This window comes from Pantherophis guttatus, chromosome 8 (assembly GCF_059756535.1).
Source record: "Pantherophis guttatus breed Tessera chromosome 8, ASM5975653v1, whole genome shotgun sequence".
Lineage (NCBI taxonomy): Eukaryota > Metazoa > Chordata > Lepidosauria > Squamata > Colubridae > Pantherophis > Pantherophis guttatus.
The window spans coordinates 38513094-38533747 of NC_142070.1; positions in this window are offsets into that span (position 1 = coordinate 38513094).

Consider the following 20654-nt stretch of genomic DNA (forward strand, 5'->3'; position numbering starts at 1 on the left):
AGTCCTTTCAATATTTTTCTTTGCAGGAAAAAAAATTATCACAAGGAACAGAATGGATGAGCTGTACATGGATTTAAATAGGTAAAGCTATGGGTCACCAATATGGAAAAGGATACAAACAAGACAGATTTATTCTCAGGCTACTGAGTAAAAAAGCAAAGGTTTTCTTTGCTTCTAATCTCCTCAACACCAGACCAAGACATTTTGCTGCCCAAAGAGAATTTTTTTTTTGCCCTGTTCCTATTCTTTAGTCCGTGTACAGAAAATGACCAGATAAGTAGCTAAACATTTTTTTCCATATCTGAGGTTACAATACAATATCTGAACTTAGGATTCCGTGCACCTCAGCATATGGTGGCCATATGACCACTGAAATGTCTTTTGACAACTCTGGCTCCTTCAGCTAAGAAACAGAGATGGCCCTCTAGAATCAGACACAACTGGACAAGGGAAAAGTTTACCTTTATACTTAAGACATCCTTTTTTAAAAAACTGTCAACAACTTCTTCTTCTGCATCAGTAGTTGAAGCATAAATTTGGATAACTGGCATATTAACAAATTGTCTGCAAAGTCTAACTGGCAGTAGTCACTGATTGCATTGTAGCCTACTATTAGCTTTTCAGCAGAATTCATGATAAATTACCCTCTCTTTAAGAGAATCTGACAAGTTAAGACTCCACTGTCATCAATCATTCAGCAAATATTAGATAATCATGAATAGAATAGAAATTATGTTATGATGACTTTCTGAAATGTTCCACATGTCACAGATGACTTCAAAGCATTGTCTGTTTCCATATGTAATAAAACAATGCTTATCAAGTTGTTTTCATTTCTTCTTTGCTGCATTAAAATTTGGTTAATAATGTAATTTTCTAATATTGTATTAATTTTCCACTGAAAATGCTGACTTTTGTTTTTTAATTTTCCTTGTATAATATGATTATTTAATTACATTTAGAATATTTATCAGAATACTATCATTTTACTTTCCTACCATATCTGAAAATGTTATTTCATTTGTCCATATTATCTTTGTGTATATATGTATGTACCTATGTGTGGGTTTAGAACTTAATAGGATAAAATTATCTGTAGATAATTTTGGGTTTTTTGGTTAATACTAATTTTAAAAAAGAAACATTTCAAATATTTTTCCATTCCTTTCCAGCAACAATTAATCCAATATATTCCACAGTAATAGGAATGTTTTAAAACATTGTTTTGTTTTCTAGCTGATTTTACCTTTACCATATTGAAATAAATCCTTCAAATAATCTTTTAAGTAAAATGGTCTAAAAATTGTGAATAAATTAACTGCATGACTGCTGGATTTGTTCTAAAATTGTTCTAAATTTGTTCTAAAACATTTCATCTGGGAGAACTGTGCTCTTCTATCCTAATAGATATCAGTCTATTAATTGTTTTCCTATCTTTTTATTATATTATATATAAATCTTATTGTCTAAGTAAGTCTTTTGATCCAATATTATCTACTATTATTTGCCTGGATCATAAAATTATCATAAGAAAGGAATAGGAATGAGAGCATAAAGAATTATTTTTATAGATTCCGGTGGCTCTGCCGGCGCCGAAAGACACTCCTTTGTGAGCGCCAGCCCCGGGATTCCATTAGAACCATTGGAACAGTGAAAATCAGCTGTCTAGCGGCTTGAAAACTTTCCCCCTGGGAGAAAGGGGGAAAGAGAGCCGACGGGTGTGGGTAGAGCTCCCCAAGAGCCCCAGGTTTCTTTTTAAATCTGGGGCTTAAAGGGTGAGAGCTCCCCGGAAAGCCCGTCATTGCTCCGGACCCGGGATGTTTCTACTTCAAGCAGAACTAGACGCCGCAACCACCCCAGCAACTCAATTTTTAAAAAGTTTATGGACTTGAAAGCTGGCAGAGCAAATACAGGAGAAACTAAAATTGCAAGTACTAAACTTTAAACTCCGAAAAGTCTATCACTTCCCTCTGAATTTCTATGAGAGAAAGGGAAAGTAAGATGGCGTTTGATTCTAACGGGGCATGAAGAAGTGAAAGTTAGATACAAAGTATTATGTTGTGTTGAAAGCCCCTGTTTAAAAGAAGAGGATTTTATCTTAAAAGGAGAAGGATTTAAAAATTATTTCTAAAAAAAGACTTGTACCACTTAAGGATTGGAATAATTGATTTAGCTGCTGGAAAAGTATAAAGTGAAAGTTTTATTGGGAAGAAAAAAAAATGGCTGGCTTTTTGAAAGTGATGAAGGCTTACCATTATATACATCAGTAAATACACAAATACTGACTGTAGATCTCTTTAAAGAAATTTTAGAATCATTTACCTCCGCGTTAGTGGAAAGAATGGAAAGGTTTTTCAAGAAGGATTTTACTCAAATTCGCAACAAAGATACAAGTGAAGATACTGTATCGGTATTTCAGATGCCAAATAATAGTGAGCTGCTGAATGAAGAGGTGGGAGAAACAATCCAGTTTAATGTGCCTTTGGAAAACGGAATAGATGTTTTTCAAATTAAGAAGGAAAGGCTGAGAGGTTTGAAGGAGCGTAACCAGGAAATACTGAGAGAGATTTCTCCAGAGGCTTTGATACAGTCAACTGGAAAATGTCAGGAGGCGTTGGGATTTTTAATATAAGAAGGTGGATTCGAAGTGGAACTTACAATTTTTTTACAAAAATGGACTCTCTATCGCAGTTAAAGAGGTGTGTTTACTGAAAGGAACTACTTTGCGAAGAGAACAAGATTGTAAGGTACAGCAACTTCAGTTGAAAATTCAAGAACTTATAAAAATAAAAGAAGGCGGAGGAATCAGACTGAAGAAGAAGGTTCGCAAAAACGTCAGGAAAAAATGGAGATGGAAAAATTATAACCCTCCTTGTTGGGGAGGATAGTAATAGTGAAAATGAATGACTATACCTGTATTTAGGGATATGATTTGTTTTGAAAAGTTATATTATAGTGAAAATGAATGATTTACTTATATTTAGGGACATGATTTGTTCTGAAAAGTTATATTAAGTAATGTTATGTTTGAATTGTTATGGGCCACTGACCAAACTTTCACTTTTGTCTTGAAGTATATTTCAAGGAATGCTTTGTTGAAGAATTTATATAAGCTGATGGGTTAAAAGAAAAATATTGTGGATGTAAAAGTTATGGACAGTGTGGATCATTTAATATAAGTTTATGGGTTAGAAGAAGGATATTACTTAAACCTTTATACTTTGTTTTAAATTACATTAATGTTATATTAAAGAATGTTTTGTTGAAGAATAAATATAAACTTGTGGGTTATAAGGAAAATATAAGTGGGGCAAAGGTTGAGGGAAGGTTTTTACAATATTTTTAATAGATATTAAATAGTGAAGATGGTATTTGATTATATGTAGTGGATTTGTAGAGAATAAGATGAATAAGTTTATGCAAAGCTATTAAGTAAGGAATGTTTTCAGGAAGAATCAATATAAGTTTATGGGGTAAAAAGTAAAAATAAGGTTTTTACAATATATTTTATTTGAGATTGGTTAAAATATTTTGTTAATGTGTTAATATATGTAAGGGTTGGAGATGTGATGGTTAATTGTAACTGGGCTCTGATTGTGTAATACTGGAAGAAAGAAGATTTGCTTATTATTGAAGAAGGGACAAGAACGAAGGTGGATTGATTACTTTCAAGCAATAATTGGTTTAAATAGTTATATTTAGATATGAACAAGGGGAGTTAAAGTGCAAGAGGGAGATAAATCTATAGATAGTTAGCGTATGTTTTTTTTAATGTTTGTTAAATGCTATACCCTGTATTTGCTCTGGGAAGTCCGGGCGGGGGGAGGGTTGGGGCAGGAGGGGGGGGGGAGGGAGGGAAAAATATGTGTAACATTTTTAAAAACTTTTCAATAAAAAAAAAGAATTATTTTTATAGTATCCTCTTCTAAGTAAATACTGAGAGATGTAGAAAGAAAACTTTGGTCATACCTATTCATTAGAAAAAGTATGGCATATATTGCTATGACTTTGTGTATCCCATTCAATTCCAATTTTCTGCTGCCCATCTCACTGATATAATGATTCTGGGCAACTTACAATATAAGTTAAAATTGAATAGAGAAGTTAAAAATTAAAAACCAAGGTGATGGGCAGCCTGAGGATGAGAATATTCTTGCCCCATAGGACACCCCAATGTTGAAGGCCCCTGTCAGGACCCCAGGCCAAGTGGCAGCGCCAATTTTTTAGGCCTTTCTGGAAGACCAGGAGGTGGGGGATGGACTTCACCTCCAATGGGAGAATATTCCAGAGGGCGGAGCCACAGCAGAAAAGAATCTTCTATTGTCTTTATTACTGATTAGCAGTGTAATATCATAGTTCATATGGAATGTCTCCTAATCTCTCTTTCCTATTATATTTGTTAAGTTATAGCTTTATTGTAATTAAATCATAATAAAATGAAATATGATTAAGTTTTGCCAATTATTTATGTTTTCTATGGTATGTGCAGTTCTTAAAAATAAAACATTTGACAAGTTACTTTTTGGCAATTGTGTACATTTTATTTCATTTTTTAAGTTAATAATAAAATTGCAGAATTCACAACAATCTAAAAAATAAATGGGAAGATTGCTTTATACAGTTTTTTATTTTAGACAGAAAATGGTAATCTTTGCAGTTGTGAAAGATTGTTTGCTGGAAAATTTCTCTTATTTTTAAATGTTTGAGAATATTTAATTTTTTTAAAGACAAAATTTCTTCCTTTGTCTATAGTGGGGTTCTTATCTTCCATTTTTGGTAGATTTTTGGCAATACAGTAGGGAAACTGAATTTTCACCAGCTTGGCTAGTTTGGGTATTCTATATTGCAGTATAATGTGGAAACCAGAGAATCAAATTAAATCATTCTGTGGTTATTGTATTTGGACATAGCATGTTACATGAATGCTGAACTGTTTTGTTAATCTGAGTTTATGGTTTAGTGTGCTGTGTAAATCCAACTGATGGATCATTATAGTTTATGATGATTGATTGCATAGTATGATCTGAAAACAGGCTCCTGAATAGTATAGGATCTTAGCCTTCAGATGAACTGTTACTCAGGCTATCAAATAAGCAGAGACATTCTCACCTCATCCCTTTAGTTCAGATTTCACTGGTCACACCAATTCCCCCTTAGAAAGGAAAGGGGAAGTATATCTCAGAAGAGAAAAAGTGGAGTGCATTTGGTAATGGCAGAGACAAAAAGGAAAACTGAGAGGCATATTTGATTCAGATCTAGATACAGTATGATTCAGTAAAATCTTATTTTAAAGAATAAAATAAGATTCTTTCAGCCTTCCAAACTTCCTTCTGACTGAATTTCTCAGCACCCTGAGTCACATTCACATCCCAAGCAGCCATTCCATTGCCTTTCCAGTTTAAACCAAGTTAAGCTTAATTAATTCACAGGTGACAGGCAAGGGAACAAGAGGGGAATAATTAGGAATTCAGTATTGCTTAAAATCATGCTGTGGCCATCAAGATTGAATGGCTTTGCTTCTTTCAAACCTATTGCTTTTCAACTTGCCAATGAACTGGGAGGAGGGAGATGGATTGTGGAGAATGTAGGCAGAGATCATGACAGCTTGGAGCCAGCAAACTCACTACTGTAGGTGCTTGAGAAAGAGATGGACTGTTGTCATAACAAACATAATTGGACAATGTGATCAACCAGGAGTGGGGAGAATGAGAAGGGTTGTTTAACTGGGCAGGCATTTGTGCAGTAAACCAGAGCTGATTTTGTTTCTTCAGTACCAACATGGTGTATCCAATAAATTACTTTTGGAAATTCAATTCTTCTAAGTGTTTCCTTGTTTTGGGTTCGTTAATTAGACAGTTGACATTAAACCTGCTCTCCTAACTCAACTCAGCTTACTTGGGGAAACCCAAGAGAGCTGTGACCTAACAATGTCCAGAACAGAGCAAAAAGCTGATGCCACAGTGAAGCCGGGATTGCTCCCCCCCTAGGGAGCCACCAGTAGTCGTTCAAATGGATGCCGGAGTGCAGACAGTGGTAACACCATCCAAAGTGAGAGTGTTCTGACCTAGGCTTTCTTAGAAACCATGAAGCAAAGTCTTAATTCCGGCCAAACCTCTTTTATTTAAACAACTGAATTACTGTCATTCCCAGTCAACAAGGCTTTGGCAAACAGTCTTTCAAAGGAAGGTTTATCAACACACACCATATCTCACTTGGGACACTGCCAGAGAACCAATTTCCAAATGCAGGGCAAGGCCAAACTTGACACAGATTCTATTAGAGTCACAAACAGAACTTTCCAATCTTGAATCAACCAAATGAACTAATTGCTTCCTGCAAAAGCCTACATCCCATTCAGTCCTCTTTTATGTCCTATGGGAGGGGCCAATTATCTCCAAGGTGTGGCCTTGTCCCCGAGTCAACCCTGCTTAATTGTTCTTGTCTTCTGGCAGCTCTGCACATGCACACACTGGGAACAGGCTCCAGCTGTTTTTCTGCCTCGCTGCTGTCTATCTCCCTCTCTGCTTCTGACGCAGAGCCCTTGTCCGAGCTTTCCCCAGCCCCCAGGACTGGCCCAAGTTCTTCCCAATCTCCTCACTGTCTGACACTGCTGCCAGCTCTGCTAGCCACCGGCGGGCCACAACAGAGAGTAGAGAAGACGGAGTAACCACGGTGCATGAGGAGGGGATTGTGGCTGGATCCATTTGCCCTGATTCGAAGGCACGATGACCAAGTAGAGTGGGGAATGCAGTTGAGTTGGAGTTCCCCTTGGTTCCATCTGGAGTGGCCATGACTCAAGAGAGTAAATAAAGGTATGGAGGGCTGCAGACTGGGAAGAGTCAGGGGAGTGGAAATTCCTAACAGCATGCCGTAGCCCATCTATGGAGCAACTGCATGAAATATTTGCCAGAATGGAGATGCAGGGAGCAATGCCAGTGTCAGTCCTGGGAATGGGGCTTAGGATGGGCCAAGTGTCGTAGCCCCCTCCCTTTCTCCACCACAGAGAATGACTGGAGAGTATTGTTCAAGGAGCTGGGGCTCCCCCAGCAGGAGCTGACATTGCCCCTGCTGCAGCTATGGGGCAAGCCCAGAGAATCCCTCCAACAGCTAGTTTGGGATGATCAGGATCCCCTGCCTCTAAAAGTCATGTTTGATGGGTGGGCGGAAAAACTAGCCTACTTCCTGAACCAGGTGTGGAATCTTCTGGAGCAGTATGGGGCAATGCACCCAGAAAAAGCTGCCTGTGTGAATGCCATCACGTCCAACCTAAAGGATGAGGCAGCAGAGTGGGTAATGTCACCCACGATGAAGGAGCGTCCAAGCTGGGGAAAGCAGATGTCCTCCTGGATGTACTTCAAGGTCCACTGAGCAGAATCTAGGATCCGTGCCATAAGGGGGCGGAGTCGGCCAGTAGCCGAATACATTCAGGAGTTTCATAGCCTAGTTGGGAAGCTGAGAGGATGGATACTAGTCTACTATTTCTGAAACTGACTAAATAAGGAGCTGTACCAAAATTGCCTGCCCTGAGGAATTCCAGACAATCTCAGGGCATGGTACCAGCTGGTGATCACAGTGGAGCTAGACCTGTTGGAGTACCATCAGCACACAGCATATGAGAGTTGCCCCTGAGGCCAGGAGAGATGCTTACCAATGCTCAAGGGATCAACAGCCCCTCCTGCCACCCCTAGGGAGAACCCATTGCACCTGCCTGGAGCCTGCTTCCAATGTGGAAAAGAGGGTCATCGAGCAGCCAACTGCCTAGCCCCACAACCCATATCAGCAACAAGGGGCTCAGGCCAGCCAAAGGCCAAGAAGGCACAGAAGAGGGGAAAAGAGAAGACGCGGGTGGCATAGCAGGTCATGGAGATCTCTTCCCCCTCTAGCAAGGGGGAGGGAATTCCGACTCCCAGCAACCCCAACCTGGTCTTCTATGAAAGTGACAGCGAGGGTGATGATGATCCAATGGTAAGTGGAATCATCACCCAATTGACTGCCCAGGTGGAGATGCTAATGCCTCACTCAGCGGTGAGGAGTGTCTTTACGGCCCTGATAGACTGCTCAGTACCCCACTGCTTGGTCAATCTGAGAACTGTGGAAAAGATGGGACTGAGACAGAGGTGGGTTCTAAAATTTTTTACTACCGGTTCTGTGGGTGTGGCTTATTTTGTGGGCGTGGCTTGATGGTCATGTGACAATTCTTTAGGATTTAGCAGAGGTACTGGTCTGTCAGACTTTTAACTGCTTGCAGAGCTGTACCAGTCTACTCATTTGTTTTTGGAAGCACCGGTCTACCCATTTGTTTTTGGAGGCCCCTGTCTACACATTTGTTTTTGGAGGCCCCGGTCTACCACCACACTGCCTTTTAACACTGATCAGCTGTAGGACGGCCCTTTGAAGCCCTGCGGCAAGAGTTTAAACAGTTTTTTTCTTTCTAGCTGATCAGCTGGGACTCGGGAGGCAGCAATAGATTGGGGGTGGGGCCAAATAAAAGGTAAGAATAACACAGGGGGATGGGGGGTGGGGGGCCCCAGCTCCCAAACAAAGAGAACCGGTTCGGTGACGTCATATCGTCACCGCTACCAGCTCGGCCGAACCAGGCCGAACGGGGAGGAACCTACCACTGGACTGAGACTTAAAAAATTGAGACAATCTGTGAAGTTTGAGCAAGTCAATGGCTCCCTTGCTGGGGGCCTACCAGCCAAATGTCTAACTGAACCATTAATCCTGAGATCAGAAAGCCATGAGGAAACTATATGTTTCATAGTAACCCCGAAAATGGTAGAGGTAATGATATTGGGGTTGGCATCAATGGTGGGTTCTAACCGGCTTTACTACTGGTTCTCTTGTGCATGCGCTTCACGCATGATTGCCTCTTCTGGCCAAGGGAAAGGTATTCACCAAACTGACCTGAGAGAAGCGTATTACCGAGTAAGAATAAAAGAAGGCAGTGAGTGGGAAACCGCTTTCAATTATCCTTTAGGGTTTTTCCAATTATTGAGTGATGCTTTTTGAGCTGTAGGGAGTACCAGGGGTGGGTTCAACTTACCTCCGCTACCAGTTTGCAATGGGAGCATGTGTGCGTGCATGCGCAAAAGCTTCTGTGCATGCACAGATTGTTCATGATGATGTACGGGTGGGTAGGTGGAGCCTCCTGCTGCTGTTACTACCAGTTCACAAGAACCAGAGCAAATCGGGAGCAACCCACCACTGGGGAGCACCTGCGGTGTGCATGCAACTAATCAATAAAGTGCTACACGAGCACCTATATAAGGAGGAGAAGGAGCAGGGTTGTTTAATTGGGCAAGCATTTGTGCAGGAAACCAGAGCTGGTTTCGTTTCTTCAGTACCAACATGGTGTATCCAATAAAGTTTTACTTTTGACTTCCACCGGCACCGCTGACGTTGCTGGATGCTCTTTTTTGGAGTGCCAGCCCTGTGATCTTGTTAGCCGTTCTGACAGTGCAAATCAGCTGTCCGATGGCTGGAAAACCTTTCCCTCGGGAGAAGAGGGAAAGGAGAGCAATCGGATGGGGGTAGAGCTCCTCAAAAGCCCCTGAAATAGCTTTGGGGGCTAGGAGGGCGAGAGCTCCCCAGGAAATCCGGTGAAACTCCAAGATCCAGGGTGTTTCTGCTTTAAGCAGAAAGAAACGTCGCAACCGTCTCTTCAATCTTTATTGAGATTTAAGGTGTTTATCTACGCAGACAATTGCAAGTAACAAGCCCTTAATTTCATGCATAAATCATTACTTTTGGAAGTTGATTGAAGAAAGGAAGAAAATGGCGCTTGTGCTTAATAGGGCGTGAAACTGAAACTTAACTCTCGTTAAAGCTGTTAACATCCAGCATTGTTCAAGGTGGTTGGAGAAAAACAAAAAGAGAAATGGCTGGCTTTGTTGAAAGTCTTGAAGGATCACTATTACAAACATCATTAAAGACACAAATACTGATTGGGGATCTCTTTAAAGAAATATTAAATCATTTACCTCTGTGATAGTGGAGAAAATTGAAGGACTTTTTAAAAAGGATTTTACTCAAGTTCAAAACAAAGAGTTAAGCGAAGATATTGTATTGGAATTTCAGTTGTTAAATAACAGTGAATTGTTGAATGAAGAGGTGAAAGAAATTCAGTTTAATATGCCTCCGGGAAATGAAATGGATGTTTCTCAAATTAAGAAGGAAAGGCTGAGAGGCTTGAAGGAGCGTAATCAGGAAACACTGAGTGAGATTTCCCCAAAGACTTTGTTACAGTCAATTGGAAAATTGTCAGGAGGTGTTGGGATTCCTAATATAACAAAGAAGATTCGAAGTGGAACTTTACAATTTTTTTACAAAAATTTTTACAAAAATGGATTCTTAATTGCAGTTAAGGAGATGTGTCCACTGAGAGGAATTATTTTGTGACGAGAACAAGATGAAGGTGGAGGAAGAAGACTGAAAAAGAAAGTTCGCAAAAAAGTTAGGAAAAAATGGAGATGGAAAAATTACAATCTTTTTGTTGGGGGAGGATAGTAATAGTGAAAATGAATGAGTATACCTGCATTTAGGGATATGATTTGTTTTGAAAAGTTATATTATACTGAAAATGAATGATTTACTTATATTTGGGGATATGATTTGTCTAGAAAAGTTATATTAAATGATGTTATGTTTGAATTGTTATGGATTACTGACCAAACCTTTACCATTGTCTCGAAGCATATTAATACTAAAGTTATATGTCAAGGAATGTTTTGTTGAAGAATTTGTATAAGCTTATGGGAAATGGTGCAAGGGTTGAGGGAAGATTTTTATAATATTTTTTATAGACTTTAAATAGTGAAGATGTTATTTGATTATATGTAATGGATTTGTAGAGAACAAGATGAATAAGTTTGTATAAAGTTATTAAGCAAGGAATGTTTCCAGGCAGAATTAATATAAGTTTGCGGGGCAAAAAGTGAAAATAAGGATTTTTACAATACATTTTATTTGAGATTGGTTAAAATATTTTGCTAATGTGTTAATATATGTAAGGGTTGGAGATGAGATGGTTAATTGTAACCGGGTTCTGATTGTGTAATGCTGGAAGAAAGAAGACTTGCTTATTATTGAAGAACGGATAAGAAAGAAGTTGGATCGATTACTTTTAAATAATAATTGGTTTAAATAGTTATATTTAGATATGAATAAGGGGAGTTAAAGTTTTTTTTTTCTTCTCTTTTTTTTAATATATGTTTGTTAATGCTATATCCTGTATTTGCTCTGGGAAGTCTGGGTGGGGGGGAGAGTTGGGGGAGGAGGGGGGAGGAGGGAAAGGAAAATATGTGTAAGGAATCTGGAGAGGTTCTTTGAGTTTACGTAACTGGTTTTTTTTCTAAAGAGGTTGTTAATTTGCAAATGTGATTGTACAATCCGCGTATGGAAAGATGGCAAACGGTTTATGTTTTTCTTGTAAAAATGTTTTTTTGTCTTGTAAAACTCTTTAATAATAAAAAAAAAGAATTAAAAAAAGTTTTACTTTTGGAAATTCAATTCTCCTGAGAGCGTTTCCTTGTTTTGGGTTCACTAATTGAACAGGTGACAGTGGCATTTAATATAAAAGCCACTAATTTTGTATTTTTTACTCTTATTGAAAATATTCCAACACTACTGAATTGATTGAATAACCTGCAATGTCTTCTTTTTTATGTACTTAACAGATTTGAAAGGTAACTACCAGTATTTCCTTGGAGAAAATATCTTTTCATCTTTCACACAAATTTATCCAGATGTTTATACTGATTAGTGTTCCCATTTAAATGTGCCCCAGATATCTGATCTAAAATACTGATAGGAAATAACATGAATGTAAAAATAATATTGAATAGATTTTTTTAATGTTTTCGTTTTAACTGCAGGATGTCTTTTTTTTTTTTTTAAAGTCTTAGCATATTCTGTGGAAAATGTTTACTAAGAAAAACAGCTTAGCTTTCATTGATGTCATGAGAACTGAGGCAAAAGACAAAAAGAAAAAAAAAGTCCCTAAAGGCAGCAGACCAGTTTCAAGTAAAATGTAACCACATTGCCAGAATAGTAACCTCAAAATTGCAATGCTTATGATCATGCAAATAGGAAGGGAACACAATGACAATTTCAACAATGAGATAGTTAATCATACCTGTTTAGTTTTTAGTGGTTTGGGGAGAAAGGGTGAATCATCTATTTCCAAGGCATTTCTCTTTGGCACTTAGATAATTCATGAGCACAAGATATGCACAGGCTAAACTCTCAAATAAAACCTCCAACTATCTCTTGAGATCTACAGTCCACAATTATAATGTACCTGGTTTCACAGGGTAATTGAAATTTCACAAGCTAATTTTGTCACATTCTTTGAAAGCAGTTCTTCCCCTCAATCATTTTTAACAGATGAACTGCATCTAACCCATAATGACTAAACTATAGGAAAATCATTTCTTAACATTAAAAATGGTGGGTGGGGAAACTTAGATATTATAATGTAAGACAGTAAGATAACCGGGAAGTAAGAAATGGAGAGTAAATGGGCGGAGTGAAGTAAAATTGCCTGAGCTTTCCAGAGTGGAATTAAACTTCAAAGCATGAAAATTGTTGATTCAGCATGTTTCCAAGATACAGGTTAGAAAAAGCATTTGTTGCTACCAGATGAGATGTATATCAGGCTTCAGAAAGAATGACATAGGGGGACTACGGAGAATTGTATCACTTTAAATCAATAGTGACATCCTCCCCTGGGAGCCCACTTCCTTTGCTGACATCACCCATTACAAATCTAGCACTTGCTAGATAAATGAATGTTTGTTTATTCAGACTTTTAAATCTATGTCTACTTTATCTGAATATTTATTGAGTGATTTTGGTTATATTCTGTGTGCTTATAACTGATGTTTAGACTTGATTTTAAAATAAAATATTTTTATTATTTTTATTATCATTAAATTTATATGCTGCCCATCTTGCCAAGAGGGATGTTTGGATATTGCCCTGGAAATGCCAAAGAAGGCTATTCAGTACAAAAATAAAATTATTTCAGAACTATTTGATTCACATACATCATAAATACATTAAAATAAAGTTTATAGAAATTGATACAAGTAAGTACATATGTGTTATGCATGCATGGATTAAGAATTATGACTGAATTTCTGCATATGGAGTAGTGATTTGGCTTAGTATATTCTTAGAACCTTATGGTTTGTAAGACAAGATTTATGACTTCATAGAATGTGCAAACTTAGCCAACGCTGACCTCTTCAACAAACTATGAGTAAATGAGATACAGGAGGAGTTTTTAAAATGCTTGACCAGGGGTGAAATGCTCTGATGTCTGCTATCGGTTCTGTCGAGCGTCAAGAAGCACTCGACATCATGCACAAGACCGCTGACCCATGGACGTTCATCCTACCTGCTAGGAGGAGGGATGAGACGGGCTGCACGGGTGTTGGTGACGGGGACGGGCTGGCGACTAGGCGTTATAATGCACGGGTGTTTATCGGGGCTCGCGGAGGTGTAACACATGTTACGAAGACAAGAAGCGTAATTGGATCAAGACGGAATGAATGACGACATTGCTGTGCGCGCGTGACGAGCGGCGGGAAGTTGAAAACCGCCGAGCAGCTGTTTGCCATGAGAGAAATCCCTATAAAAAGAACTCTGTGTGGGGCGTGGGGTAGCTGCGTCTTTGAATTGCATTTGCAGTCCGACTTCCGTACGAGCTGTTTGTCACAATAAACCAAGTTGTATCGACTCTCCGAGAGCGTTGCTTGTGTTTTCGTGAGCACAGACTGGGGGAAAGCCGAGAGGAAGACGCAGCTCCCCTTTCCTTTGTTTGGTTTCATTCCTGCTGTGAGTCCGGTTACGGAGCCTCGTTACGATGGCCGAAGGCGTAACCGAGGATGTGCTGTCCATGGAGGCGTTGCAAGACGAGGAGGCACCGGGGGACGCTGCCGTTCCCGACGCACCCGAAATGGAGGAACAGCTGGTGGTGCGGCCGAAACGCCGGGAGCAGCCGAAAAGCAGCGGAGCCGCGGAGTCGCGGCCAGAGACGGGGCGTGAGGAACGGGAGTCGAAAGAGCAGGGAGCGACTGAGACGCGTCCACAAGCACCACCTTATGTAGGCTCCCAGTTCCTGGGTTGGAGGGAACGGCAGTGGGTTGAGGAAGTCTACCTCAACTCGGATGTCTACCCCACGTCCGCCACCGGCTACCATACCGCAGGACCGGCCTGCACGGACGCCAGAACGATCCAGAGCAGTTACGCAGACATCTTTGGTAGAGGCAACCCCTCGTTCCATCGCGGGTGGTCCACCGGGAACAGCCCGTGTGCCCGAGACTCCAGAGGAGACTGACACGGAGGAGGATATACACGATCCCATGGTGAGTGATCCCATTCGACCGTTCCTGATTCCAGTAACCCTTAGGCACCCTGCAACCACGCGATCTGTTACGCGATCCCATTAAATTCGAACAGGTGGATGGTACTACTCTGGGGGGGGTACCCGCCACTAGCGTAACAGAACCTGTAGTGTTAACGATAGGGGCCCCTCAAGAACGCATCCGGTTCATTGTAATAACACAGATGATAGAACCAATCATCCTAGGTCTTGCCTGGTTAGATAAGTGGCAGCCCCACATCTGGTGGGAGGGGGGTTTCCGTAAAGTAAGGCTCCCAATAACAGAGGAACCTTGTGTTGCACTCCAGCATGAGGCAACACCCCAACAGAAGTACCCTTCCGTGTATGCCGACCTTGCTCGAGTGTTTAGCGAGAACGAATGTGACGTATTGCCACCACACCGGGATACCGACTGTGGTATCGAAATCATCCCTGGAGCTCGCCTACCGAAACCCCGAATGTACTCGATGACCCCAAAAGAGTTAGAAGAATTACGCACATATATAGACAAAAACCTGGCGAGAGGTTTTATCCGACCTAGCAGGTCACACTTAGCAGCACCGGTGCTGTTCCGAGAAAAGAAGGACGGCGGGCTACGATTATGTGTTGACTACCGGGGACTAAATGCTGTCTGTGTAGAGCCGCTGTATCCACTTCCGCTGATACCCGATTTACTGACGACCTTGGGCACCGGAAAACTCTTCACGAAACTAGACCTACGTGAAGCGTATTATCGGGTGAGGATACGGTCGGGGGACGAATGGAAAACCACATTCAACAGTCCCCTCGGTAGTTACCATTTCTTAGTAATGCCGTTTGGTCTGCAAGGTGCACCAGCTGTTTTCATGCAGCTCATAAACGGAGTGTTGCACGAACACTTATATCGAGGGGTATTAGTGTACCTGGATGATATACTTATTTATTCAAACACGATGGAAGAGCACGTTCAGCTCGTTCGACAGGTACTGACCAAATTACTGGAGGCACACCTTTTTGTTAAACTCTCGAAATGCGAATTCCACCGGAGAGAAATAGATTACCTTGGGTTTCGGATTAGTGATACGGGGATTCAGATGGATCCGGGAAAAGTAGAAGCAGTGATGGAATGGCAGGCCCCGCGAACACGTAAGCAATTACAGAGCTTTCTCGGGTTTGCGAATTTTTACCGACAGTTCATCCCATCGTTCGCGAAGATAGCGTTGCCTTTAACTGAGCTCTTAAAAACGAAAGGTAAAGTGGCGCCCGGAGTGAAACCCAGACCGGGACACGTGCTGCAGTGGTCGTCCACGTGTCAACAAGCATTCGAGGATCTCAAACGTCTTTTTGCTAGAGAGCCCGTACTCAAACATCCAGACACTTCACAACCATTCATTGTGCAGGCAGACGCGAGTGACGTGGCCGTGGGAGCTGTCCTACTACAAAAAGATCCAAACGGTGTTCTACGGCCCTGCGCATACACCTCGCGTAAATTCACGGCAACAGAGAGGAATTGGGCCATATGGGAGAAGGAGGCATACGCTGTAAAGCGGGCCTTGCAGACATGGCGACATCTACTGGAAGGTAGTACAAAGCCTTTTGAGGTCTGGACGGACCACAAGAATCTGGAAGCCCTACAAACCCCTCGAAAATTGTCCCCAAAACAAATCAGATGGGCACAATATTTTCAGCGCTTCCGATTCTCTCTCGTCTACAAACCAGCAGGTAAAATGTTTTTGGCTGATGCCTTGTCACGAATGCCTCAATACAGAAGCAGAAGGGATGAAGTTTTACAGGCTGTGATTCCACCCATGAAAGCGTATACACTGGGAACTCGCCAACCCATTGACTGGGTTTCGACACTGCAAAAGGAACTGCAAACGGATAAGTGGGTACAAGACAACCATTCTTCTGTCACCCACCGAAACGGCTTGGTATGGTGGGGGGATAGGTTATATATCCCCGTTTCCTTGAGGCATCAAGTGTTGGCTCACTGCCATGATAACAAAACCGCAGGACATTTTGGGTTCTTAAAAACGTTGCATCTAAGCCGAAAACAATTCTGGTGGCCCAAAATGAGGAAAGACATTGATCGCTACGTCCGCGGGTGTCACATATGTGCTGTATCTAAACCACGTCCTGGAAAACCATTAGGGCTACTACAGACAGTGGCAGAACCAAGCAGGCCGTGGGATGAAATCGCCATGGATTTCATCGTAGAGCTCCCTAACAGTAGGGGATATACCGTTATCTGGACTGTAGTCGATCTTTTTTCAAAGCAGGCACATTTCATCCCTTGTAAAGGCTTACCATCCGCAAAACGACTAGTCCGGATGTTTCTCCAACATATTTATCGCTTACACGGAGCACCCAAACGAATTATTTCAGATAGAGGGGTGCAATTTACTGCCAGGTTCTGGAAAGGTTTCCTTAATGATATTGGAACAACACAAGGCCTAAGTTCAGCATATCACCCCAGCACGAATGGAGCAGCCGAGCGTGTGAATGCCATGGTGGAACGGTACCTCCGTTCCTACGTATCATACCAACAGAGGGACTGGGTGGACTATCTCCTGTTTGCTGAGACAGCATATAACAATTCGGTGCATAGGAGCACCGGGTGTACTCCTTTCCACGTTGTTATGGGACGGGATTTCCCAGCTATTCCTGACCTGGACGTCACCACTCCACCATCAATGACTCCCCAGGAGTGGGCGACTAACATACGGAAGACATGGCCTCAAATAAAGCAAGCACTGACTAAAGCAGCTGAGGAATATAAAGAGCAAGCCGACAAAAAACGAACCACATGTCCTCCTTTTCAGGTTGGGGATTTAGTTTATGTGTCCACTAAATACATACGGATGCGGCTACCCAGTCGAAAATTAGGTCCTAAATATATAGGCCCCTTCCCCATCATAAGAATCATTAACCCGGTAACCTTTATGTTAAAACTACCCTCTCTGCTTGGGAAAATACATCCTGTTTTCCATTCGAGTCTATTAAAACCAGCAACCGTACCCACTACGTCAACACAAACACCCCCAGGCCCAGTAACAGGGGCTCACTATGAAATTAAAGATATTCTCGACACGAAAACGCGGAGAGGCCATCTATACTATTTAGTTCGATGGAAAGGTTATCCTGATACCGAGGCATCATGGGTTCACAAAAAAGATGTAAATGCCCCACGGTTGGTGGGGAAGTTTCATAAGGAAAACCCCCACAAACCAAAACCGTTATAAAAACACTAACCACTATTTGTGTTTTGTTCTCTTTTAGGCGGACACCTGGTAGGGGGAGCCGCCTGTCGAGCGTCAAGAAGCACTCGACATCATGCACAAGACCGCTGACCCATGGACGTTCATCCTACCTGCTAGGAGGAGGGATGAGACGGGCTGCACGGGTGTTGGTGACGGGGACGGGCTGGCGACTAGGCGTTATAATGCACGGGTGTTTATCGGGGCTCGCGGAGGTGTAACACATGTTACGAAGACAAGAAGCGTAATTGGATCAAGACGGAATGAATGACGACATTGCTGTGCGCGCGTGACGAGCGGCGGGAAGTTGAAAACCGCCGAGCAGCTGTTTGCCATGAGAGAAATCCCTATAAAAAGAACTCTGTGTGGGGCGTGGGGTAGCTGCGTCTTTGAATTGCATTTGCAGTCCGACTTCCGTACGAGCTGTTTGTCACAATAAACCAAGTTGTATCGACTCTCCGAGAGCGTTGCTTGTGTTTTCGTGAGCACAGACTGGGGGAAAGCCGAGAGGTTCGCTTCGCTACCGGTTTGTTTTGTGCACACATGCACGGTACGCACAAAGTGCAGGCTTCAAGCGCATGTGCACCGCAGGCACTACCATGCAGCACTGAAAAAGGAGGATTAAGAAGCCTTTTCTGAGTCTGCAAAGGTAAGTAGAACAGCAGGGGGGGATCTCCTGCTTTCTAGCGAATATAAATTGCGCGGCACAGCTGATCATTGGAAATACCGGTTCGCCCAAACCGGTAGCAATTTTTACTACCGGTTCAGGTAAACCAGTCTGAACCGGTAGCATTTCACTCCTGTGCTTGACCCAGTAACTGTGTATGATGGTGTTTCCACATTGGGCTTACAGAAACTGGGAGACCTTTAGACAAAAGCAAAGAGATACCAAAAGTTCTAATAGTTTGGTGCTATCTAAAGATTGCCAAGAGTTCTGCAGCTTAGATATAGTAAGCCTGGTATGTATATTTTCAGTATGCCTACATGTGAGTAGTGTGTGTAAGATAAAATGATGGGTTGTGCTTATTTTATAATAAATGTGTCACAATTCTGAAAGGTCTTAATTCCAATACATTGATATGTCTTAACTTTTGCAAGTCATTTTGGGAATCTGTAGGATGTCTAGAAATGCTGACACATATAAGACTGTGACCACAATATCACTTTAAAACAAAGTGTCAGAAAAATTTTCAGTGAAATCTGTTTTATAGAACAGAAAATGAAGCCAAAGTTACAGCAGTTCAACGGAAGAAATCCAGAAGGTTATTAGTAGGCAGAATTACCCTGTATTTTTCTCAATTCATTCCTTAGTCTTATTTACTACTAAGGCTGTGAAGGCAGGATGTGTGGACATAGCTTTTTTTTTTGTTTGCAACTTTTTAAAATGGCTGCCTCCTTTCTGGATTTCTCTGGCTCTCTTCTGTAGCTACACATGATCTTAGGAAAAGATGTCACTGCTTTAAAGAATTGCAAACATGTGCTAGTTTATGTCCCATTCTTGCTTTCTAAGGCACTTGTTTGGAACTTTGAAATTCTGAATAAATATAAATACTGATGCTTGAATGGGCATGTAACTGACTTCTGACCTGATCTTGAGAGCCATCTTGCCACCACCAAATTGCCTCTGCCAGTTTACTGCAGCCAAGTCATTGCAGGACAGCTCCACATGGCCAACTTGCCACATAGCTAACTTGGCAGGATCAGCCAGAGGGAGAGCCAGATGGTGGGCAAGGAAGTAGGTGGCTGGGGCACAGAGTGGCAGTAGCTGCCGCAGGTTTCCTATTTTCACATCACCTTCCCTGAGCAGAGTTCCCAGAGCTCAGAGTGGCAATGACAGCAGTGGCAGCATGTGTGATAATAGAACTGCTAACTCCATTCGCTTGCCATGCCCACTGCCACTATTTCTGAACAGCCCAAACAATGTCACCGCTGACAAACACCCCAACCACCATTGCTGCTGTTGAATGGCCTGTGGCAGCCACAGCAAAAGTATGTGTGAAAATGGGATGCCTTCGGTCACCACTTCCTCCCTGCTGCCCACCACTGCTGAACCCCTGAATATAACTGCTGCCACTGAATAGCTTGAAATCCAAACAGCCTGGAGTTCAGTGTGGTGGCAGTGGTGGCAGCAGCAAGGGATGTGAAAACAGGAATCCCTGGCTACTGCCACCCTGAATTTACCCACTCACTTGCTCAGCTGTCTGCCTGATTCTCCCTCCAGTGGGAAGCCTCCCTCCAGCTGTCGCCACTGCTCTGTGCTCTGCCCACTCATTTGCTTGCCTGCTTACCTGCCTAGCTTTCCCTCCAGCCACCCGCTGTAGTTGTCCCTGTGGTGAGTTGACCATGTAGCATTGTCCTGTAACAACTTGGCTGATGTGAGTTGGCAGCGCCAACTTTACGTTGGCAAGCTGGTGGCAGTGAGCTGGCCACACCAAGTTGTCCTAGACCCTCTTGAGATTGCCTTGCTTCTTCTAGTGGATTATACAGTATAAAATGAAATATAAAGAAGAATTGAGGGGAGGAGAAGTACTAGGTACTGCAAAACTATTAGATTTATATCATATTTATGTGGTCCCAGTAGTTCCCGGGCTTAGAAATAGGATTACTGTTCTAATCTTTCTTAGATAAGATTTTACAGAAATCTTCAAGCATTCATCTTGTTTTCTATGCTGTTCAATACCTACAACTGGTGGCTGAAATTATTTGAAAAGTTCAATATTCAAATATCTGCAAAGACTCAGGCTCATGTATCATCAACTCAAAGACAACAAAGATTGATGGACTAGATATAGTGAACAAATTGAAATTGAGATATAGATATTAGGAAATGCTGACAATGTCTTCTGTTAAGCTCATTTTCTGTAAAAAATGCTCTTTGATTCAATTCTCTATCCAGATTTCCACATAGTAGCTAAGTGAGGGTTTTTTTTTAGCCACTTAGGCCTTTCCTGTTTGTTTGTTTGTTTGTTTGTTTCCTTATTTATTAGATTTATATTCTTCTTTTTTTTCATGTCGTCAAAGTATTTTAT